Here is a 19,600-nt window from a genome sequence, read left to right as displayed (position 1 = left end):
AAAAGTATTATCATTGCTCTTCCTTCCCTAATTTTAGTGAAGAAAATTGAAGTTCAATATTTGCTGAAGTATCTACTATGTTTAGAGTATTATACTGGGGGGAAACAATAGACCACTTAATTAATAAAGAACCCCTGCCCTTATAGGGTTTATAGTCAAGTAAAGGCAAAAGAAAAATACAGATAGCTTTAATAAATTTCATTTTAGGCACATATGCTCTTAACATACTGATATCCTGATTGAAGATAAATTGAATTTGGAATCTGCTGGGCTTTGTTTACATAATTAAAAAGTCATATAGTGATTTGTCTTCTGAAATGAAGACTTGAACAGTGTTAAAACTAAAATGGCCCTTATAAATCATCCCATACCAAACCCTAGAATCCAAGAATCAGAAAACCTCAGAATTGGAGGGGAACTCTGAGGTCAGCTTGTAGAACATCCCTGAGAAATGACCAAAGCCTCTATTTTACAGTTTCTAATGATGAGAAACTCTCCCTCTGCAATCCCCACTTCCCCCACCACTGCCTGCTCATTCCATTTTTGGACAGCTGTAATTTTAAGGGAAGTTTTTTTTTTCCTTCTGTTTAACTGAACTATATAAAACTTCAATGGAATTGGTCTTGCCCTTCAGACTAAAGATAGCAAGGCCAATCCCTCTTCTACATAGTAAACCTTTAGATACAGGATGTCCCAAAGTCTGAAAAGCTATTATGGCTTCAAACTGAACTAAAGCTATTGGAACACTATGTATTTTAATACTGTTGTATCTCCCTAAGTCTTTTGTTCTGTAATCCAAAAACTCCCCAGATCCTTCAACTGTCTCTTGTAGAATATCAGTAGAGGTAAAGAAGTGGTATAGTGGTTAGGGCCCCACACCTGATGTCAAGAAGATTTAAGTTCAAATCTGGCCTCAAATACTTACTGACTGATCCTGGGCAAGTCACTTATGCTCTGTCTGTCTCAGTTTCCTCATGTGAAAATTAGGAACAATAAGAGCACTTGCCTTGTAGGGTTGAATAAAATGAGTTAATGTCTGCAAAGTTCTTTGCAAGCCTGAAAGCACTGTATCCATGCTAGTTATGATTAAGATGCAATTTTTAATCTACTTACTATCTTGGTCATCATCTTCTCTGTGGTCTCTAGATTCAGGAGGGGTTCTTTCTAAAACATGATACTTAGAATCCGAAATAATTCTCCATATGTGGTGTGGCCAGGAAAAATCCAGCAGGATTATCAGCCCAATTCTTGGGGCAGCATGCTTTTATGAATTTGGCCTAAGATTGTTTTAGCTCTTGTGTTTGCCATGCCATTCTATGATATTTGTAGTCCACTGGAACATTTTTCACATGAATTGTTACTTAGATTTCCCCCTCCCCAAGTATATGCTTAAAAAATTGAGCCCTACAGTGGACTAAGTTCACCTGTACAAATGAGGTATTCCGCTTGTCAACCCTCACCTTATTATAGACAGGATCATAGGTACAAGGGCATCATGGGACAACAGAGTAGGCTGGGATACTATATAAATATGCAGACTACTCCCATCAGTGCATGAGCCATTGCATTAAGATTTTTCACAAATAAACAGAAAAGAATTCTACTTTTCCAACTGTGTTAGAGGATTAGCCACAGATTTGGTAAGTAGGATCTGAGAGTGCTCAGTTATCTAGGCAACCAAGGGTAGCTTTGGGAAGAACTTTGTAAATGTTTTCCTTAGAATCTATATTAATCAGTGAAACTTGACCTATTTTTAAAGATCTAAGTCACTATATATTATGACTATGACCCATGACATTTTAAATGAGCCCATATACAAGGCCTGAGACTTGTTTCACTTAAAATGAGATAATGCTATAGAAGAAAGGGAAATTCCAGGATTTCATGGAACAAAGAATCAATGTTGTTCTATCTTCTGCCCTAAGTGGAGTCCAGAGCTGGAAGATGGGGTGGAGAGGTTAGGCAAAACGGATTGTTCACAAATCCTCCTGGGGTTGAAGCCATTGCCAACAGAATCTTTGGACCTTATAAATGAGGTAGTGATGAAGAGTGAATACTACACAAAGGGAGATAATTCCAACCCAAAGTGCAATAACAGGGAAAATTTCTGTGTGAGTTCTTGACACATCCTAAGGACAAACTTCTGGTGGTGGTAATGCTGCCCATTCGTCAGTATCTATTAAGTACTTCATATGGGCCAGGCATTGGGCTAAGTTTTGAGGCTACAAAAATAGTCATAGTTAGGTGTTTAATAAATGTTTATTGAGTAATTACCATCAAAGAGTATAGATTTGAATGGGGGAATGATATTAAAATATCTGTCGCTATTATCTCTATATCTAAATCTATATCTGTATCTATATTTACTTAATGTAATGAAAGTGATCTTAAATCTATATTAACAAATTTTGGGAACAAGTGATGATGACAATGGTGTGTGTGTGTGTGTGTGTGTGTGTGTGTGTGTGTGTGTGAGAGAGAGAGAGAGAGAGAGAGAGAGAGAATGGGTGTGTGTGCTTTAGCTTTACCAGTCTTAAATTTTTATAATGAAAATATTTACTTTGTGGACAGATGATACTTAGTACTATGATCTCATCAATGTGAGTATGATATGTGGATGTCAATGATAACCTATCAATGCCTGACTTAATGTGAAATTTTGCACAGGTTTGTCTCTAAATCCTCAAACAGGAATTAACCAATGCTTTAGATGCTTTCTTATTGGTTGTTTTTAGCCATGTTTTGTTTTTGTTGTTGCTATTCAGACCTCAATATAACATTTAGACTGTCCATTCATTAACCCTAACACTCACTGCTTGAGTGTCCACTCTCCACTTCCAATTACATGTCACTGATGATGTCGTTTATGTCACTTCTCATGTATAGGCCATTTCTGGAAAAAAAAATGACAGCCTGCTTAGATCCCATATGAATCTTTTGATGGCTCTTTATGTCACCTGCAATTTTGATTATTTTCAGATCATGATGTTACATGACTGACAGCCATAGAGAATTACAAGAGGAATATTGCTATTAAAAAGACTGGCACTTGACATCATGAGCAGCTTGTCATTAAAAGTGCCACATTATTTTCCAAATGTCTATTCCATTTTTCATTTCAATTCTAAGCCCAGCTCATTGTCCATCTGCAGCACTTGTTGGAGATGAATATTTGTATGTGTGTGTGTGTATGTATATACTACATATACATACTTGTGTATATGTGTGCTATCGTGCAGGCTGAGACTGGATTAAGTGGCCTTTCTAACTTTAGAATTTCCATGATTTTGTGATACAGCTTTATAGCTACAGATGTTTGCAGAAATGTTTCAGGATATCTACAATACTCTCTCCCCCTCCCTCATCCTTCCCACTCTCTGTGTCTATAGTTATATTGGTATATATGTGTATATATGTGGATGGATGGATGGATATGTATATGTATGTGTGTATATCTGTATCTACATATCTACATATCTATATCTATATCTATCTATATCTATATCTATATCAGTCTCTGTAATAGGATCATAATAAGAGCTATCCAAAAATAAAGTAGGCAGTCCTGGGAAATTATTTCAAACATAATGTAATGTGGGCAGGGAGGGAGAGAATTTAGATCTCAATTTTAAAAACAAATGCTGAAAATCGTTATGATGTAATTGGGGAGAAAATAAAATACTAAATTAAAATCAAACACAGTATTATGTGGACCATTTCAAAAAATCTATATTCTAGAAACAATTTTAGAGTTCATCAAGTTGAGATTACTTTCCAAAGCAGGAATTTCCCATATGTCTTTCCATCTTCCTTGTCAGACAATAGCACACTCTTTGCTTGAACATAGTAGTGAGGAACTCACTACCTCATCATAGGTGTGTCTTTGTGTTCTTTTTTTTCCTGACAGGTAGAATGTTGGAAAGTTCCTAATATTAAGCTGAAGTCTATTTTCTTATAATTTATGCTAATTCTCCCTGTGGAGGTACACAGAATAAGTCTAATCTTTTCCACATGACAACCCTTCAAATATTTGAAAATGTTAACTGCATTACTGACCATAAATACAGGATGTAATAGAATTCTTCACAAATGATAAGATTATTTTGCTAAGATTATTTTTCTGGCTTTTGGAGGATTGCAGTCACGTTGTTTCCTAGAAATCATAAAGCATCTTCCATTGTGGCTGTCCAGAGTAAGTAATTCAACCATTTCTTTGAGTAAACAGACCTTGATTCAGACAGTATCACCAGAGGCTCATTTTTGCAAATTAGTCTGTTAAATGAAAATTAGTACTTGTAGAAATCTTCTACCATTGCCAAGAATAGTATACCATTAGGCTTAGAAGAAAATTGGAACACATTGGAATGCTTCTGTCCTCAATATTGAATCACACACGTGGCTATTCACTTGAGGAATAAAGTTATTTAAGGAAAAAAAATTGCTAAGTTCAGTGGAAAAAACAGCCAAGCTAAGTATTTTCACTGTATTTTTAAAGTAATGTTACTAGTGATAAATACTTGCTAGAAATATTTTGAGGATTTGAGGATTTTTGCTTTGAGGATTATGATGTATACTCTTATTCTACATATTCGGATTTTCTCTTTTAGTGAAATTTAAAGTATGTCCCTTTAACTTAAAAACAAACAAAGCATCCTTCTCTCGATCCTATTTCTTTGACCTTCTTTCCTATCCTCATACTTTCATCCACTAAACTTTCTCAAGAGTAATTTAAATTCACTGTATGAACTTTCTCACCTTCTATTCCTTTCTTAACTACCAAAAATCTGAGTTCCATCACTATGACTATGCAAACTCTTCTATCCAAGAGCACCAATGACCTCCTATTCACCAAATCCAATGATCTTTTGTTAAACCCTATTTTCTCTGACTCCTTTTATAGCATTTTATAATACCAACTAACCAGACCCTTTTTAAATCTCTTCTTTCTTGGATTTGTGATTTTTTTTATGTTGAGGGGGAGAGATTGATTAAAAAAAAACCTGATAAAGTTGATGCAGTTATGAGGAGTTGACTTTGGGAATTCTGATTACATCTCTCTTTGGAAAGTGTTACATTCCCACATTCCTGGACTCCAGTATTTGTCCCATGGGCACCTCATTGAGGATGAATAATTAATCTCATGAACAAGGAACAAATTGGTTGTTTCTCTTTTATGGATTAAAGCCACAATATTTTTTTGAGTAGGCCTATAAAAGATGCAGCTAGTATTTGATGTGTCCCCCTATACTCACTTTCCCCACTCTGCTCTGACCTTTCTTATGTTATCTGTCTCTTTCAATTCTTCCTTTTATTTCTCTTTGAAAATATTCTTTTTTGATTAGTTTTGTCTTTTGTTGTTGTTTAGTCATTTTCAGTTGTATCCCCCTCTTTGTGACCCCCTTTGGGGATTTTATTGGCAAAGATCCTAGAGTGGGTTGTCATTTCCTCCTCCAGCTCATTTTACAGATGAGTACACTGAAGCAAATAGGGTTAAGTGACTTACCCAGGGTCAAGAAGACCTTGACTCCAGCTTTGCACTTTATCTACTTCACCACCTAGCTGTACTTCTTTTGTCTTTACCTCATAATTATTTCTTGGAGGGTAGGTGAGGTCTTCCCTTCTCCAGATTGAATCTTCCTTTGTGATGAAAAAAAAATTAAGGAGAAAATCAACCACCAATGGTTATCACTATGTGTGAACGTATACAGCATTCTGACTTCATAGACTTCCATCTCTCTACTGAAAAGAGGTAAGTTTCATCATCTATAGCAGCATTTCTTAAATTGTGGGTCACAACCCCATATGGGATCACAAAAAATTTGGCAACAGTAAAAGTTTTCTGAATATGCAATAAGGAAAATTAATTAAAAATCAAGTGTGTAGTGAATCTATTTTGTTTCTGGCAGCATTGCACTGTTGCATAGCACAACTTCATTGCAGCCTTGGTTTTGAACACAAAGCATGCATATTTTGCACAGTGCATGTGCTCAGGTCACATGACACAAAAACATGAAAAGGGCTCAAGAGTAGAAAAAGTTTAAGAAGCCCTGATCCATGGGATCATCATTGGATTTCTACTTAGTAAGAATTCTGCTTTCTTTTGTGCTCTTTTCATTTAATACACTGTTCTTTTGGTACTACTTATTAAAATTTGCATCAGTTCATACAACTCTTTCCATGTTTCTCTGAATTTCTAGTATTCATCTCACAATAGATAATATGGCATTATTAGTTAAAAAAAAACTTAGAGATCATCAAGTTGAATTCTTTCCAAAGTCAGACTTCCCCTATATCTTTCCTTCCAGTGATTCACTCGCTCCATGATTCAATAAAATACCAAGGAACACACTGATATACCATAGATTGGTTAGCCATTTCTCAATTAATGAGTAGCCATTTTATTTTCAGGTCTTTGATGCCAGAGAGTTCTGCTCTTCATAATTTTGTATATGTTGCATGTAACTTTGTTTCTGTATTTGACTTTCTGAGGGAATATGCTCAAAAATGGCATTGCTGGGTCAGAGGTTTTAGACTCTTCATAGGGGCCAGAAAGGGAAAAAACATCAAATTTTCTAGTAACTATATTTGAATAACAGAGATTTACTTGAAATCAGAAAGGAACAAAGATCTGCTCCTGAGTAGTCTTTGGGATGTCCAGAGCTTGGTCGGTATAAGGAAGGTAATAAAAAGAAAATAACCTCAGTAAAAGGAAATCACTAATTTATTATACACACACACACACACAGAGATATATATCTATACTGATCTATCTACATCTATGTATACATGTATACATATACTTATACACATATATGTGTGTGTATATATATATCTATATATATGTCTATATATCTGTCTCTGTGTGTGTGTGTGTATACATATATATATATATATATATATATATATATATACACATATATAATCACTAGACAAGGAACACAAGGAAAACAGTGTCTCCTACCACACAGAGGAACTTTTGGAGGCTTTTCCCTTTGCTTACCATTCATGCTTTCCCTATTGCTTCTTTCTTCAGGCCTAATGCTTTGCACCTCCCTTAAGCATTTGTCCCATTCTATTCTGCTGTAATAATTTTATTCTTCTTGTGTTGTTATTCCATACAATGTAAAAAGTGCCATTTCCTTCTCCTTTTCTTCATTCTTTCCCTACTGAATTGCTGGCCCTTTAAAGGCAAAACATCTGTCTTTCCTTCTCTAGTGTAGTGTATCATACTTTGTACATAGTAGACAGTTAGCCTATTATAATTCAATAAAGTAATTTCTGCCATTTAGGCCTTTTTTAGTTATTTCAACAGCAGCTTCTTACCGAGGGCTTATATGAAGTTTGAAGGCTTCTAAAATCCTTAAGTTGATTCCACATTAAATACTATCATTTCTCCTTCATCTAGTATTTATGCTGTTGAGTTTTAGAACTTGTATGCAGAATTACAGATGAGATGATAAATAGGAAAATGATATGTAATTAGACATTATCACTCAAATTTTATAATTAATCCAAAATGGAATTAGTATAAGTAATACCCTCCACACTCAACATCCTTCTGCCATCAGTTCAATAATAATGTTGCCTATTTGGGAGTGATTTTTGTTTTTGGCAGGAATGTGGTTAGGCCTGTGGTTTAGGCAATTCTTAGAGGAAAACTTCCTTTATAAATGCAGGTAGGCAACTGTTCTGCAACTTAGAGTGTTATAGCATTACCTGTGTCACTGAGTGGTGAAGCTACTTGCCTGTGGTTACCTGGCCAGCTCATATAAGAAGCAAAACTTGAACTCAGATCCTTCTGGCTCTGTGGCTTTCTCTCTATCTTTCAAACTTATCCTCTGGTGATGAGACTCTCCAAACTTAGCATAGTTCTTGTTACATGGTAGGTGATATTGAAATGCCTAATCTCTTCCCTTCCTCTTTGGTTATTCCTCAGGAAACTGACATACAATCCAAAATCATGGCTTCCTCAAGATCCTTCTAACCTGCTAAGACTGGCTAGATCTTACATTCTACTATCACAGCTTTGGAAAATTCAGGGTCACCTGCTTGTTTATGAAGAAGCATCACAGAAAGACTTTAGTTCAAAGTGACTGACTATTCCTATTCAATAATTTACCCTTGTTAGATGTGGTCCTTCATTCTGACCTGTTTTTATTTATATTTTTTTTGTGATCTGGGAGTTTTATTAAGTATTTGAATCACTAATACCTGTATTATGATAAGAAAAACCTTCCTTGTACAAGGAAAAAAGACACCACTAAAATTTGCATGAAATTACTGTCTTAATATACAGAATCATATAGAAATATGTTTTTTAAAATAATAATTTCAAATAACTATATTTGGAATGTGAACAGATGACCATTGCCTAGCAATTCAAAGAAATGTTCATATTTAGCAACGTTTGGCAAAAAGGAGGGTTCTTAAATATGTACATTTTTAAGATTCATTAATTTACTTAGTTTTAGTTTTCAGCATTCACTTCCACAAGATTTTGAGTTCCAAATTTTCTCCCCATCTCTTCTCTCCCCCAACCCCAAGACAGTGTACATTCTGAATACTCTTTCCCCTAACCTATCCTCCATTCCATCCCCCCCACCTTATCCCCTTCCTCTTCTATTTTCCTGTAGGGCAGAGTAGATTTCTACATCCTATTGCCTATATATCTTATTTCCAAGTTGCATGTGAAAATAATTTTTTAACATTTGTTTTTAAAATTCTGGGTTCCAAATTTTCTCCCTTCGTCCCTCTCTGCCCACCCTCATTAAGAAGGCAAGGACTTGATACAGGTTTCACTTGTGTAGTCATACAAAACACTTCCATACTAGTCATGCAGTGGAAAACTAGCTATATTTCCCCTCATACTATCTTGCCTCCCATTTATTCTATTCTCTCCTTTGACCCTGTCCCTCCACAGAAGTGTTTGCTTCTGATTACCCTCTACCCCAATCTGCCTTTCCCTCTATCATCCCCCTGCTCTCTCGTCCCCTCTCCCCACCCCATTTTCCTGTAGGGTAAGATAGCTTTCCATTCCCAATTGAGTTTGTATGTCATTCCCTCCTTAAGCTAAATCCAATGAGAAGAAGATTCACTCTTTCCCTCTGACCTCCCCCCCTTCCCCTCCACTGTAAAAGCCTTTTCTTGTCTATTTTATGTGAGATAATTTACCCCATTCTACCTCACCCTTTCTCCTTCTCCCAGTAAAATCCTCTCTAATCACTTAATTTTATTCTCCAGATATTACCCCTTCATCTTCAACTTACCCTGTGCCCTCTATCTATCTATCTATCTATCTATCTATCTATCTATCTATCTACATATTTTTTTTTCTCTCCAACTACCCTAATACTGACAAAGGTCTCATGAGTTACAAATATCACCTTTCCATGCAGGAATGTAAACATTTCAACCTTAATAAGTCCCTTATGATTTCTCTTTCCTGTTTACCTCTTCATGCTTCTCTTGAGTCTTATATTTTAAAGTTAAATTTCCTATTCAGCTCTGACCTTTTCACCGAGAATGCTTGAAAGTCTTCTATTTCACTGAATGCCCATTTTCCCCCCTGAAGGATTATACTTAGTTTTGCTGGGTAGGTGATTCTTGGCTGCAATCCTATCTCCTTTGTCCTCAGGAATATAATATTCCAAGGTCTCTGTTCCCTTAATGTAGAAGCTGCTAAATCTTGTATTATCCTCCTTGTGTTTCCACAATACTTGAATTGTTTCTGGCTGCTTGCAATATTTTCTCCTTGACCTGGGAACTCTGGAATTTGGCTATAATATTCCTAGGAGTTTTCCTCTGGGGATCTCTTCCAGGAGGTGATTTATGGATTCTTTCAATTTCTATTTTACCCTCTGGTTCTAGAATATCAGAGCAGTTTTCCTTGATAATTTCTTGTAAGATGATGTCTAGGCTCTTTTTTTTTTATCATAGCTTTCAGATAGTACAATAATTTTTAAATTCTCTCTCCTGGATCTATTTTCCAGGTCAGTTGTTTTTCCAATGAGATATTTCACATTGTATTCTAATTTTTTTCATTCTTTTGATTTTGTTTTACAGTGTCTTGATTTCTCATATTGTCACTAGTTTCCAATTCCTTCATTCTAATTTTTAAGGAAGTATTTTCTTCAGTGAGCTTTTGGACTTCCTTTTCCATTTTCCCAATTCTGCTTTTGAAGGCATTTTTCTCCTCTTTTTTTTGGACCTCTTTTGCCATTTGGGTTAGATAACTTTTTAAGGTGTTATTTTCTTCAGTATTGTTTTGGGTCTCCTTTAGCAAGCTGTTGACCAGTTTTTTTCATGATTTTCTTGCATCACTCTCATTTCTCTTCCTAGTTTTTCCTCTACTTTTCTTACTTGCTTCTCAAAATTCTTTTGGAGCTCTTCCATGGCCTGAGACTGACTCATATTTTTCTTGGAAGTTTTGGATGTAGGAGCTTTGACTTTGTTGTGTTCTTCTGGTTGTACGTTTTGATCTTATTTGTCATCAAAGAAAGATTCTATGGTCTGACAATTTTGTGCAGTTTGCTAATGATTCCAGCCAATTACTTGAGTTTTAAGCTCTTTGTTAAGGTAGGGGTCTGCTTCTAGTGCAGAGAATGTACTGTCAGAAGCTTGAGGGTTTTTGTGCAGCTTTTTTCAGAGATACTTCTAGGGACCTGTAAGTTTTCCATTATTCCTAGGTGGTATGATCAAGGGTGAGTTGTTTACTCCTTTCCTGGCCTGTACTCTAGTCTATGAGTGACCATAAGAACTCTCTTCTGCCTCTCCACCCCACCACAAGCTCCACCATGACAGCACTCCTTCTTGCCCTAGAATCACCACCTAGAACTGTGACCCAGATCTAAGCACAGGCAAAGCGAGAGAATCCTGTCTCAGCACCAGCAAAGAGATCCCTTCAATCCCCCTCTGATCAGCTTCCTGATTCCCCCTCAGTCTATGGGGCTGAAAGCTGTGCAAGCAGTAGATCCCCCAGGGTGTGACAGGACTGGAGCTGGGGCCTAGCTTCTCTCTCACTGTGGTGACATACTTTGCCTACTGACCTTCTAAGTTGTCTTTGGCATTTGTGGGTTGAGAAATCTGGAAACTGCCACAGCTGCCCATGATTCAGTCCCCTGAGGCCTGTTCCTGGTTCACTGAGGCCTGGTTTTTGCCTGTGCACCCACGCTGAACTGTTTTTTTTTTCTTCCAGCCCTGTGCGATAGACCTTTCTAATCAACCATCCATATTGCCTTGGGCTGGGAATTTGTTTCTCTCTGTCTTTTTGTGTGTTCTGCTGCTCTAGAATTTGTTTAGAGCCATTTTTACATGTATTTGGAGGGGTTTGGGGTAGAGCTCCAGGAAGTCACTGCTTTTACTTTTCCATCTTGACTCAACCTCTGTTTTTATTTTGTCATCCTATAAATTTGTTGTCTCTCTCTGTTTTCTGTCATGCCCAAATTTAATAAGCTTGCCATCTATTTCATTTTCAAAGCCACTAGTACATTTTCAGAGCCCTTCAGTACACTATTAGAGACTTCCTTCTACAAGTCTGTGATACTATCAAGGTCACCTCCACATGCAAAGTTCATTGTGTTATATTAGTGTTTGGCAGTGTGGAATTGAGCAGATTAGGGCTGAATTATGTTGTCTTGGCTGAAATCCAGAGATGGTCAATTTCTAAAGGAAAGTCTGTTTAGCTCTTAGTTTTCTTATTTCAAAGAAGGAATGTTCAATAAGGATCACATTCTCAGCAGTGATGTTCAAATTTAGTTATTAATAAAGTGTTTTGAGACTTATTGAAAATGCTCCAGAAGGATGTTGAATAGTAAGACTTTTCAGGTGTTTGAAATACCTGGAAAAGCTTCTTGAGGTGGAAGGGAGAAAACCATATGAATCATAAAAATATTAATTTTGTAGAGCAATCTCTGCTATAGCTATACCAAAAGCCTATGAAATAGAAAAGTATTGTAACATTGGGAAATAGCAGTAAGTTAAAAAAAAAAGTCCAACACTGTGAAGCCTATTTTACAGTAATTCAAAAGCATGACTGGAATTAAGGTCCTGGAAAGCAATAGCTCTAGTACTTAGTCTAGGCAATGATCAAAGAAAAATGTCTCTCTTGAGGATGCTGCTGTCTCTTGATAAAACAACCAAATAATTCTGGGAAATGTTCCTTCTTTTTTCATTTGGGCAATTTAACACCTTTGGTTCAACCACATTTATTTGCAAATTTGCACTTAAATGAGACCAAGGGCCCAGCTGCAAGGCAATCCTATTATGTCTGTGCTTGCTGTAGCAAAGAGAAAAATTTTAAGGCATTCTTATCTTCCTCTTGGCCTTAATCCAGTCTTCTGAGCCTAGGGCCACCACACCTAGTCTTGACTGTGGAACAGGGCATAGGATAAACCCTTCTCAGCTAGGCCGTTCAATTATCCTGATTGATTGTTACTCTTCCTTATTCTCAGTCATCTAGACCACTTGGTCTTACTTATCTACCTAGATTTAAGTACTTAAAAGCTCTTGCAACATTAATTAACCTCCCTGAAACATGACCTTATTGTTTTCCTAGATAATTCTGTTGTTGTTGTTGTTGTTGACTGACACCCCATTTGGAATTTTCCTGGCAAAGATACTGGACTGGTTAGCCTTTTCTTTCTCTAGCTCATTCTACAGATGAGGACACTGAGACAGAGTTAAATGACTTGCTTAGGGTCACACAGATAGTGTCTGAAACCAAGTTTGAACTCAGGAAGATGAATTCCATGCCAAGTGTTCTATTCACTGCACCACTTAGTGGCCAAGATAGACAATACATACATGCATAGGATACAGAGCTAGAAGAAAACTTTCAGATCACCTAATAGAGTTCATTATTTTATAGTTAAGGAAACTAAGATTCAAAGGGGCGTTACTTGCCCAAGACCACAAGCAGTTTTTGGGCATGAAATTTAAATTTAGGTTCTCCAATTCCAAATCCCTTTCCATCATAATTGGTAAGTCCCTGATTATAAAATTACCCAGCCAGTGACAGCATCACTGTCACACCACCAACAAAATCCCAAGTCATAAATGAATCCTCACTTAATCCTCAATTAGTACTTTGTTTTGTCTCTTTTATGTTTATCCTTTTTTATTGTGCAGTGTGGTTATCAACATTTCTTTATTGTTTATCTTCTAGATAAGCTCCAGAAGGCCAAGACCTGTTGCATATATAATTTACGTATATCCAATTGTTTAGCACAGGGTTTTGCACACAGCTAGGTGTCACAGTGCATATAATGTCAAACCTGGAATGAAGATGATTTACATTGAAATCCTGCTTCAGCTACTTACTAGTTTTGTGACCCTTGGCAAGTCACTTAACTTATAACACCCACCTCTCAGGATTATTGTCATAATTGAGTGAGATATTTATTTGTGCTTTTGCAGTATAAGTGATAGTTATTGTTATTTTTATTATTAATAAAATTTTAACAATGATTCTATGACCTAGTAAGATATGAACCTGGTATGACTTATCTAGGTTTATATGCCATCCAACTAGTTCCAACACAACTTGAAGAATCAGAGTCTGAATGGACCAAGCCATTAGAAATGAACTCATTTTAAATTCTGAGCTATTTCACCTCCTTTAATTAACTCAGAAATATAGGATGTGTGTATATACTTACATACATACACACATATATATGTATGTATTTGTATGTGTACATATAATATAAATATGCAATAACTATAATAAGAATCACAATAGCATTAATATAGAACTCAGATTTGCAAAGATATTATACACACACTTAAAGATGCATATATATGTATATATGTGTATATGCAAAGATATATGATATACATGCATTTACACACATACACGTGTGTGTGTGTGTGTGTGTGTGTGTGTGTATGTGTGTGTGTGTTCTCTTCTGTTCCTCACAACAACCCTGGCAAGTAAGTGCTATTATTATTCCAATTTTGTTGAGGAGGAAACTGAAGCTTGGAGATTTTAAGTGACTTGCTGAGGGTTACAAAATGAGCAACTTTTATGATTTGGTCAAAGGCAGAATTTGGACTCCAAGTTCAGCAAGTGTAGAGAGGTTTCGTGACTTGCTCACAGCCATATAATCATTAATCACTCCAGACTCAAAGTGCAACACTCTTTGCAATATACTGTACTGTCTCATTGTAGAATGGTACCATGGAGTAAATGGCACAAGATATCCATCAGTTAATCAACATTTATTAAGCACCTACCCTGTACCAGGCACTGTGCTAAGCACTGGAACACCATGTACCGGTTTTTCTCCTGTAATACCTTCACCAGAGACTGGTCTTTCATGGTCATAAAAGCATGGCTTTAGAGATAGAGGGGTCCTCAGAAGTCAGTTTTAAAGATGAGGAAACCGAGGTCCATAGAGATTTGTGTTTTTTTTCTTTGTATCTCTAGCTCTTAGTAAATGATAAAATAATAATAATAATAATAGTAATAATAGTAATGATAATAATAATAATAATAACAATAATAATAATAATAGTTGACTGATTGTCGATTGGTACCAAAGGTCATCTCTAAAGGAGCATGACTGGGATTGGAATTCAGTTCTTCTGAATCCAATGCTAGTTTCCTGCTTTGTGTCAAACACTCTTCCTCGCCCATTTGTATCAGTACCATTGCAAGCCCACATAACTAAGCTGGTTACTATGACATCCTTCCTTGCTCTCAGTTCCTAGATATGAGTCACTTTCCTATCTCCTAAGGATTCTGCATGAATTGCTTGAGCTCTTCCCCACCAGGGGTGGATCCCAAAGATATTCTTCTGCCTTGATTGCAATAAGGTAATGCATGAGCATACAGTAAGCTCCACACCTACCTTTCTTCTGAAGCACACATCAGCCTACCCTAACCTCAACCCTCACTCCCAGTAATAAGGCTGGGCCATTGCACCACAAGGAATTTTCCACATGATTAATTGGAGACCATGAAACATTGGTGCAGGAGCTTGTGCTCTCATCAGCAAGCTGCTAATGTGGCATTTTCAGATATGTTCAGTGCAGCAATTGGGTCAATTAATTTATCAGAAAGTTGTTTAACCTTTTCTGAGTGTTTTGCATACTAAGTACCTTGACTTTGAAATGAGTGTCAAGAAGCAGGGCTATGACCTATTCTTGTTGAATCCTCAAGATAAGAGGGAATCAACTGAACCTCCTCTGTGGCTATAGCCCTGCCTTTCCCTGCTCTGGTTTGCAGCAGAACCTTTGGTAGGAAGCTGCAGGGTGCTTACCTGGAATAGGAGATGATTCTCTTTGTAATCAGTCCACAAGCACCTCCTTTGCACCAGGGACAGTCCTGCCATGTATGTGCCCTCAGACCCCCACAATCATTTTCCTAGGTCATAGGGTCAAAAGATCACAGATGTTGAGTTTCAGAGCAGAGGTAAGAGGGGGAGAATTTAGATTTCTCTCTCAGAGATCCCATTTCTATGGTAGCTTTCAGTTTTAAATGGGAAAGTCCGGGGCCTGAGCTCTAACATATAAGGACAGGACCTTAGAGTTAAAAGGGCAAGGGAGAGTTTAGAGATTATCACATTCCACCTCTCCACTTTAAGAATGAAGAATTTAATGCCAAGAAAGTTTAAGTGTCATGAGCAAAATCAGGCTACTAGTCTGTGGTAGAGCCAGGATGAGAATCCATATTTTCCTTGTCCAATGTGATTTCCACTAGGCCATGCTGTCTCTAAGGTTTATTATATATTATATAAGGCCTTGCTTTAACTCAACCACCATATCTCATGATAACTACCATACCTAGCAAAAGCTCTCCTCTTGAGTCCTGTAAGGCTTCAGGAACGTGAAGTCCTGTATGGCTTTGCTCCTTTATTCAGAAGAGCAAGAACTGCAATTGGGGTATTCTTAGTAAATATTTTTTCTAATTGTTTTGCTTTAGTATTATTGTTGGACATTCTTGAGGGAGAGTTTGAATCATCATTTCTTTTGAAATAATTGAACTTTTGCTCTGACATACAGTGGGGTCATTTAAAACAGATGAAGGATAGTTTACATATGGAAAGAGATAGAGTGAGGATGTGAAGATAAAGGAGTTCCTTTGTATATATTTTCTTCAGGGAAAAGTCAAAATTTAGTAACAAAAGAAGAAAATAGAATAAATGTGAAGAATAATAGCCTGGGAGTCAGGAGAGTTGAATTGTACTGCTCATTCTACCTAACGCTATGTGAACTTAACCTAGTCAACAAAAACGTTAAATAAGGCAACAAAGATTTATTAAACTTTTCTATGTTCCAAGTAACGTGCTGAGCACTGGGGATACAAATACAAACAAAAAGAAAGATACTATGTGCCATCAAGGAACTTACATTCTAATGGAGGAAGATAACACACGAAAGGAGTTTAAATAACAAGTTGGGAGAAGATACCTCAAGTAGAGGGCATCGTGTTGAATTCCAGAAAGAGGCATGGAGAGAGGAAATCAGGAAGAAGTTTGATAGGCCTGGGCCCTTCATCCAAGTGTATGTGCTAGGAGAATCAGCGTAGCATAAGATTGTTCCAGGGTGTGAAAGTTGCAAGGGCTGATGGATGTTCCATTTTAAGTGTGTAGGTTAGGCATGAAGTTAAAGCTAAAAAGTCAGAATCACAGTGATGAGAGAGAATGTAACATCTCTGGAAAACTGTAAAATCACAGAGTTGTGCTTGAGAGTTTCTGAAGTACTTTATGACTCAACCATTTCAGAAGTATAAATTAGACTCTTTTCAGTGTCAATGAAAATTCACCAAATCAAACTTATATTTTACCTTCCTATTCATTTGATTGTACATTATGTTCATCTCCCAACCTGCCACCCCCATATCCAATCCTGACAGCTATCCCTTTTTAACAAAGAACATGAAATAAAACAAAACAACAGTTCCCCAAAGTGAATGTACATGTCAACTAAATTGGACAAAATATTTGTGCAGTGCCCCACATCCCTATTTCCCCCATCTCTGAAAAAAGAGGAGGATAAATTCATTCTTATATATTTAATTCATGGTCTAGCTTAATCATTATCATTACACAGTGTTTGGATCTGACTTTTTAAATTCTTTTCATTTACATTGTCTCTCTATATGTATATATATATGTGTGTGTGTGTATATATATATGTATATATATATATACGTATATATATATACACACACACATACATATACATATATGCATACACATATATACATATACATATATACGCATACACACACACACACACACACACATATATATATATATATATATATATATATATATATATATATATATATGTATTGTTTCTGGTAGTAGCATTGCTTATTTCAGCTTGAATCACTTCATATGTCTTTCCATAATCTTCTATAGTCATTATATTCATTATTTTTCTTACAGCACAGCAATATTTCATTATTCTTGTACTATCTTCATGTACTGCAATGTGTTTAGCTTTCTTTCAAGCAATTGGCATTTATATTACTTCCATTTTTTGGGGGGGAGGTTGTTTGTTTTTGCTACTATAGATAGTTCATTTATAGATCTTTTGTTGTATATGAGACCTTTCTATCTTTGCACTCCTTGTGTAAGGCATCACCTAATTAAGTTGTTGAAGATAATAAAGAAGGGATATTATTTTGTTGTTGTTGCTATATTGCATGCCTCCACTGAAATCCTATTTTGATGCCTCATCTTGGTATAGATTTGAGCATGAGATCTTCAATGTCATGTCAATGGAGAATCAGCCCTGGGTTCCAATAATCAGCAGAGGCTTCAAATACAGATCTTGAGATGAGCTGTAATTAATCTTTCACTTGAAGACCAGGCTAGCTAAGTTCAAAGAGGATCAACATGAGGTTGACCACAAAATATTATTTGGAAATTCATAAAGGCCATCTACCAAGGTATAGAAAAATGACAGTGCCACAAAGTTAAAAATACAGCATCCATAGCTGACAGTATATAGAGTGTCTCACACTGATAACTCTTTGACCCCTGCATTGAAGCAGGGAGTGAGCACATCTACAAAATCACAAATCCATGAAGTATTTGAAGCATGAGACACTGCCATGTATAACTAAGCCTTATGGAATGTCAAGAGAGGAAGTCACCTCTATAGGGTGATTTGAAAAGCAAAGGAAATGTTTCTAATTCACCCCCAAAATTATGTGACAGAAGGACCTTAGAGGTAATCCAGTTCAACTTATTATCAGATGGTAATCCTTTTATTATAGCCCTGACAGGTATTATGCTTTCTCTTTCCTTTCTCCATTTTTAAATATTTTTGAAAAAATGAACAACTTCTAATGTCACTAGGAAGTCCATTTGTTCTTCAGTGAGAAACAGATTTAAAATTCTATGTCAGAAATTTTTTTTAAGTTAAAAATCCCATCCATGTACCCCCATCACAGTATCTGAAAATCTATCATGGGAGAATTTTGCTTTTGGCAAAGTATTTGTGTTTCTAAAACTCTTTTGTTAAAATTCAATTCTTCTCTGACCAGGGAAGTAATTAGCTATTATCAGTCATTCGAACGTTAAAAAGGATTGCTTTATCAACTCTTTCTAGTGACTGCTCACATAAAAAGTACCTACAGAAGGATACTGAAAGAAAAGGGGGTGCCAAAGACAATCGTTGACTGGCAGAAGATCCTGGAAAGAAAGAGTAGAGAGGAAGCCAAAGACAATCTTTGCCTATGTAATCTGTGTAGAGCTGGTATGGATTATAGCAATACATATGTCATCCTCTAAAATGATAGTGTAAGAGTAGTTCAGGAGAAATAACACTAAGCTTGGACTCTGGTAACCTGGGTTCTAACTTTAGATCAATTACTAACTAATTGTACAAACATTATCCATTTCTTGGAGGAATTTTCTTTGTAAAATGTAGGTAGTGGATTATATTACCTCTGAGGTTTCTTCGGGCTCCAATATTCTGTTAATGCTGTATATCTAGACACATATGAACAGGAATGATTAAACACTTCCCTTACATCTCAAAAGGGAGAATGAGCCTTGCTCAGTGCCTAAAGCTATTTGAGACTAGTATCAAATAAGATGGTCAAATCATTTGCTATTATAGTTTATTCTGGTTGAGCTTTGAAGGTGAAATTCTTATAAGGTCTTCCAAACCAATAGGTTTTCCCTATTCATTATATAATGAGGCAAAACATAAATATCTCCTAAGAAATTGTGATCATGTGATCATCTTAGATTATGATTCCCTTGAAAGATTGCTATAGAGCAACATGGAAATTGATGTGTCTGTAATACCTCCTGCATCTGCCCAACTCACACTGCCTTTTCTGCTGCGTCCTGGTTCACACACTTATTGCTGCTTGTCTGGACTCCTTTGGTAGCCTTCTAGCTGTTCTTCCTGTACTGGGTGTTTCACATCACTAGCAGATCATCTCAATGATCTTTTCAAAAACTTTTAGCTGTTTCCAGTGTTTATGTTTTAAAATATACCCTCCTTGGCCTGGCATTGAAGGCTCTTCATTATTTACATTTCTTGTTTTATTATCAGTCAATTGGTTGACTAGCATTTATTGTGTCTGCTATGACAAAGGTGCTGTGCTAAGCAATGGGCACACAATTACTTATGT

The 19,600-nt window shown here is 36.4% G+C and overlaps 1 protein-coding gene across 5 annotated transcripts in view; it reads left to right on the top strand.

Annotated features, from left to right (window-relative positions):
• The window catches only part of GRM5 (glutamate metabotropic receptor 5), a 667,058-nt gene that overhangs the window by 101,458 nt on the left and 546,000 nt on the right, over positions 1-19,600 (top strand). The window lies entirely within an intron of this gene.

Source organism: Phascolarctos cinereus, unplaced genomic scaffold, assembly GCF_003287225.1.
Source record: "Phascolarctos cinereus isolate Bilbo 61053 unplaced genomic scaffold, phaCin_HiC Scaffold_726;HRSCAF=1367, whole genome shotgun sequence".
Taxonomy (NCBI): Eukaryota; Metazoa; Chordata; class Mammalia; order Diprotodontia; family Phascolarctidae; genus Phascolarctos; species Phascolarctos cinereus.
The sequence above is the reverse complement of the archived record's forward strand: the minus strand, read 5'-3'. Positions and strand labels throughout refer to the sequence as shown.